Below are 5,443 nucleotides of genomic sequence, written 5' to 3' on the forward strand. Positions count from 1 at the left end.
AAGATCTTTTCCCGGTTTTTATTCCTCTTTTTTTTTCTTTATACTTGGACTGGACAAAAATAGCACGTCTGTCTTCGCCAACAGTTTTTCTTCCAAGAGACCGAGGATAGATCTGCACAGTCTGAGACCCCCCAGTACAGCGTTAAACTTGAGAATCCTCCATTTTCGAATTGACGCCGTAATTATTTTACAAGTTTCAACTCAAAAAACAGAAAAAAAACCGCTCTCCTTCGTTTACCTTTTAACTTGAATTGAGGCGGCAAAGTTGAGTAACATAGGGAGACCAATATCCCTTCTTGGTACTTTTCCAAATGTTCCCTTTTGTGGATCCCAGTATTTATACCTTTTTTTTTATACGTTACTCTTTCAAACCACTTCAAACATGAGGGACCACATTGAATGGAGCTGCTCCACATGCTCGCCAGTCATCTCAAGGATCTCTCCCTTGATGGAGGTTGGGTCAACCATAGCCAATAGGAATGGGTCTTGTATTCGCGAATGGAAGGAATTTATGTGATGTGTGCAGGATTTCGATTGCACAATGTGTTGCTCAAGGAAAATGCCTCCGCACAGATAAGTGACGCCTCTCGTGTTGGCACAAATTGCACAATGAAAATTTTGTGTGCTTGATTTGACTCATGCCTCAAAGCACAAAACAAGTTGATTCTGATTGATGTGCGGCCAAAAAAACACCTACTTTATATTGCAAATAAGTTCCTTCAAGGTTTTCCAGTTGTAAAGATAATTTAGGATGAGAAATGTGTTTACTAAAGCAGAATGCCACCGCACAGACTCGAATGACGCCAGACAAAATTTCGGTAAATTCAAAATGATGCTATTAGGGATAATATGTTAAATGTTAATTAGGCTTCTGTTCTCTCGCATCCTAGTGTAGACACGTCCTATAATGTTTTCCTGAATACGGTCAGTCGTATTATTGGTAACAATGCTTCCAAAAGGGTGCATGGCTCCTATAGACTGCCGTGGTATACGAAGGGTCTTATGAAATATAAGAATCTTCGTAATAAGTACTTTAAACGATTTGGTAAGACCCGGGACCCTGTAGATTGGGCAAGGTATGTGTAACATAAGAGGGAGTTTGCTTTTTTAGGCAAATTTTTGTATAACCAATATATTGCCGACGTTGAGAGGGAACTTTAAGTCAATCCCAGGTCTTTTTGGCATTTTATAAAGTCCAAAAGGTCAACGAGCTCTCTTCCTTCCGTTATGAGCCTGGGCAGCTTGAGCGCTAATACGGATAATGGTATAGCAAACCTTTTTATACCCGATACTCAAAATGAGTATTGGGGTATATAAGATTTGTGGTAAAAGTGGATGTGTGTAACGTCCAAAAGGAATCGTTTCCGACCCCATAAAGTATATATATTCTTAATCAGCATCAATAGCCGAGTCGATTGAGCCATGTCTGTCTGTCCGTCTGTCCGTCCGTCCGTCTGTCCGTCTGTCCGTCCCCTTCAGCGCCTAGTGCTCAAAGACTATAAGAGCGAGAGCATCGATGTTTTGGATCCAGACTTTTGTGATATGTCACTGCTACAAGAATATTTCAAAACTTTGTCCCGCCCACTTCCGCCCCCACAAAGGGCGAAAATCTGTGGCATCCACATTTTCGACGATACGAGAAAACTAAAAACGCAGAATCGTAGAAGATGACTATATCTTCTAGAGTGCAAAATCTGAACCAGATCGTATAATTATTATAGCCAGAATCAAGAAAACAATTTATTTTTTTCTCGCCCTGTCTCTCTCTAACACACACGTAGCATAGGCGGCTTTGCTTAGAGTAAAACATTAGCGCCTAGATCTCAGAGACTATAAAAGCTAGAGCAACCAAATTTGGTATCCACACTCCTAATATATCGGACCGAGACGAGTTTGTTTCAAAATTTCGCCACACCCCCTTCCGCCCCCGCAAAGGATGAAAATCTGGGGATATTCACAAATCTCAGAGACTATTAAGGCTAGAGTAACCAAATTTGGTACCCGCACTCCTGTTAGATCTCACTATAAAACGTATATCTCAAAATTTCGCCCCACCTCCTTCCGCCACCACAAAGAACGAAAATCTGTTGCATCCACAATATTGAGGATACGAGAAAACTAAAAACGCAGAATCATAGATAATGATCATATATATCAGATTGCTGAATCTGGATCAGATCAGATCATTTTTATAGCCAAAAGGAACAAATCAATTTGCACTGGCTACGCAGCACCCGACGTCACGCTCAGACTGATTTTCTGTCTCTCTCGCACGCACTCCTTGTCGTGTCGTTTAATATTAGCGGCGTCTGCCGGAGGAGAGCCATATTGACTTAGTATCGGGTATAACTGTAGAGTTGCGGTCTCCGCAGCAACTCACAACGTTCCCCCTCGTTCTTTCTGTTTTGTTCTATGGAAATATAAATGAAGTTTAAATTAAATAAATGTATTTGCGAAAAGTAATGCAAGATACCGCACGATACCACTTCCATTCCACTTGATTCCCTCTGACACTTATACCCAACTGCTTAAAGTGGCTCAGCCGGGATGGTAGGGCTTATTTTCGCAGAACATTGCAGTTCCAATCATTACCATTACATAACATGGAACGGAATGGGCAACATTCTGCATACACTGGGGAAAAGGATATTATAGAATTGAAGAAATATTTGTCATCTAAGTCGCCAATGAATGCAGAATCTAGTCAGTATCTGTTTAAGGCTATCACAACGAAAATTTTCAGTTTATTGTTTTATCACAGAGACCAAGAATTTATTTATTTATTTATTATTCGCCAACGGAATCAAAAAATCCTTAACTGGCTAGGCTAACTTATTTCTATATTAACAAATAAAAAAAATAACATTAGTAAATTAATTATGTAGCAGGAAGAAATCCACAAGCAACCGTCTGACGGCTCCCTTCCCCTGGCAAAAGTCAAAGCGCATTCCAGCTGGCAGCGCATTGTGCTGCCGAAGCGCCCTACTGATGGGCTCATGAAAGCCATAATTGGTCCGGTGGAGATCAACTGCAAAGGGTGCATGGGTCCTGAGGCTCCTGGCGGGCGTAGTAAAGCTAATCCTACTAAGTAAGTCAGGGCAATCGATATTACCCACTAAAAGGTCAAAAATAAATATTTGAGCCGCAATGGTCCTACGATCCTCGAGAGAGGAGAGATGCACGAGGCGACATCTGCACTCATAGGACGGCATCGGAATGGAAAATGGCAGAGGCTGGAGTGCAAATTTCAGAAACTTTCTTTGGAGTCGTTCGATGCGCGAAATTTGGACGACCCCGGTGGGATTCCAGACCATGGAAGCGTACTCAAGGAGCGAGCGCACAAGGAATGCGTACAGACTGAGCCTTGTATATGGGTCCTTGAATTGGGATGAATTGCGCTTAACAAAGCCGAACATTGCATAGGCTTTTGGCAATATTAAATTCATATGCCCTACAAACAGAAATCTAGAGTCAAATAAGACCCCGAGGTCAAGTATCTCCGTCTGCTTTAAGAGAGGATGGCCATCTATTGAATATGAGGCCAGCACATTAAAGACACGCTTGCTAAAAGAAACAAAGTAACATTTACTAATGTTGAGTGGGAGCGAATTAAGTCTGCACCAACGAGCAACTCTATCCAGGTCGCGCTGCAGAAGGATACTATCGCCTAAGGTTTTGACAGATCGGAAGATTTTAAGATCATCAGCATAAAGCAGATGCTCAGAAGCTTGAATGCTGAGACATATGTCGTTAATAAAAATTAAGAACAGAAGTGGACCAAGTGCACTTCCCTGTGGAAGGCCGGAAGTAGCCAAGAATGGGGCCGAAGGCTTTCCCATATATCAATACGACATACTCTCGCCGCTCAAGATACGACCTAAACCAACTGAGCAGGCAGGAATGAATCCCCAACCGATGCAGCTTGGCTATTAAAGCCCAGTGGGAGACTTGGTCAAAGGCTTTAGCAAAGTCAGTATACACAACGTCGACTTGAGAGTGCATTTCAAAGACACGAGTGCAGAAATTACTGAAAGCAATGAGATTAGTGGTTGTTGATCTACCCGGCATAAAACCATGCTGATTTGGGCTAATGTAGGATTTAATGAGGAAGGTGATTTTTCTGGCAATGATTCGCTCTAGAAGTTTTGAAACATTGCTGAGTTTGGCAATTGGTCTATAATTGGAAATGAGATTTTTGGTACCTCTCTTAAAAATTGGCGTAATCGTGGCAGCTTTCCACTTACCAATAAACTGACCCGTTAACAGCGAATTTGTGAATAGAATTTTGAGAGGTTCACAGAACGCTACAACACAGTTGCGAAGCAGGAAGGCAGAAATGCCATCACAGTCGGGTTTATTAGAATTATCGAATTCATCAATTGCCACCAAAATGTCCTCTTCCGATACATCGAGTGTACCAATATTGACCACCGAGGGTATAGAGTTTAAGACATCGAAACTGTGCCAAGCTGCGTATGGCTCAAAATTTGAGCTAAAGAAAGAAGAAAAAAGGTTTGCTATACCATTATCCGTATTAGCGCTCAAGCTGCCCAGGTTCATAACGGAAGGAAGAGAGCTCGTTGACCTTTTGGACTTTATAAAATGCCAAAAAGACCTGGGATTGACTTCAAGTTCCCTCTCAACGTCGGCAATATATTGGTTATACAAAAATTTGCCTAAAAAAGCAAACTCCCTCTTATGTTGCACATACCTTGCCCAATCTACAGGGTCCCGGGTCTTACCAAATCGTTTAAAGTACTTATTACGAAGATTCTTATATTTCATAAGACCCTTCATATACCACGGCAGTCTATAGGAGCCATGCACCCTTTTGGAAGCATTGTTACCAATAATACGACGGACCGTATGCAGGAAAACATTATAGGACGTGTCTACACTAGGATGCGAGAGAACAGAAGCCCAATTAACATTTAACATATTATCCCTAATAGCATCATTTTGAATTTACCGAAATTTTGTCTGGCGTCATTCGAGTCTGTGCGGTGGCATTCTGCTTTAGTAAACACATTTCTCATCCTAAATTATCTTTACAACTGGAAAACCTTGAAGGAACTTATTTGCAATATAAAGTAGGTGTTTTTTTGGCCGCACATCAATCAGAATCAACTTGTTTTGGGCTTTGAGGCATGAGTCAAATCAAGCACACAAAATTTTCATTGTGCAATTTGTGCCAACACGAGAGGCGTCACTTATCTGTGCGGAGGCATTTTCCTTGAGCAACACATTGTGCAATCGAAATCCTGCACACATCACATAAATTCCTTCCATTCGCGAATACAAGACCCATTCCTATTGGCTATGGTTGACCCAACCTCCATCAAGGGAGAGATCCTTGAGATGACTGGCGAGCATGTGGAGCAGCTCCATTCAATGTGGTCCCTCATGTTCGAGCCGAAGACATGCGAGGACTTTCTGCACAAAC

Source organism: Drosophila miranda, chromosome 3 (genome assembly GCF_003369915.1).
Source record: "Drosophila miranda strain MSH22 chromosome 3, D.miranda_PacBio2.1, whole genome shotgun sequence".
NCBI classification, from domain to species: Eukaryota; Metazoa; Arthropoda; class Insecta; order Diptera; family Drosophilidae; genus Drosophila; species Drosophila miranda.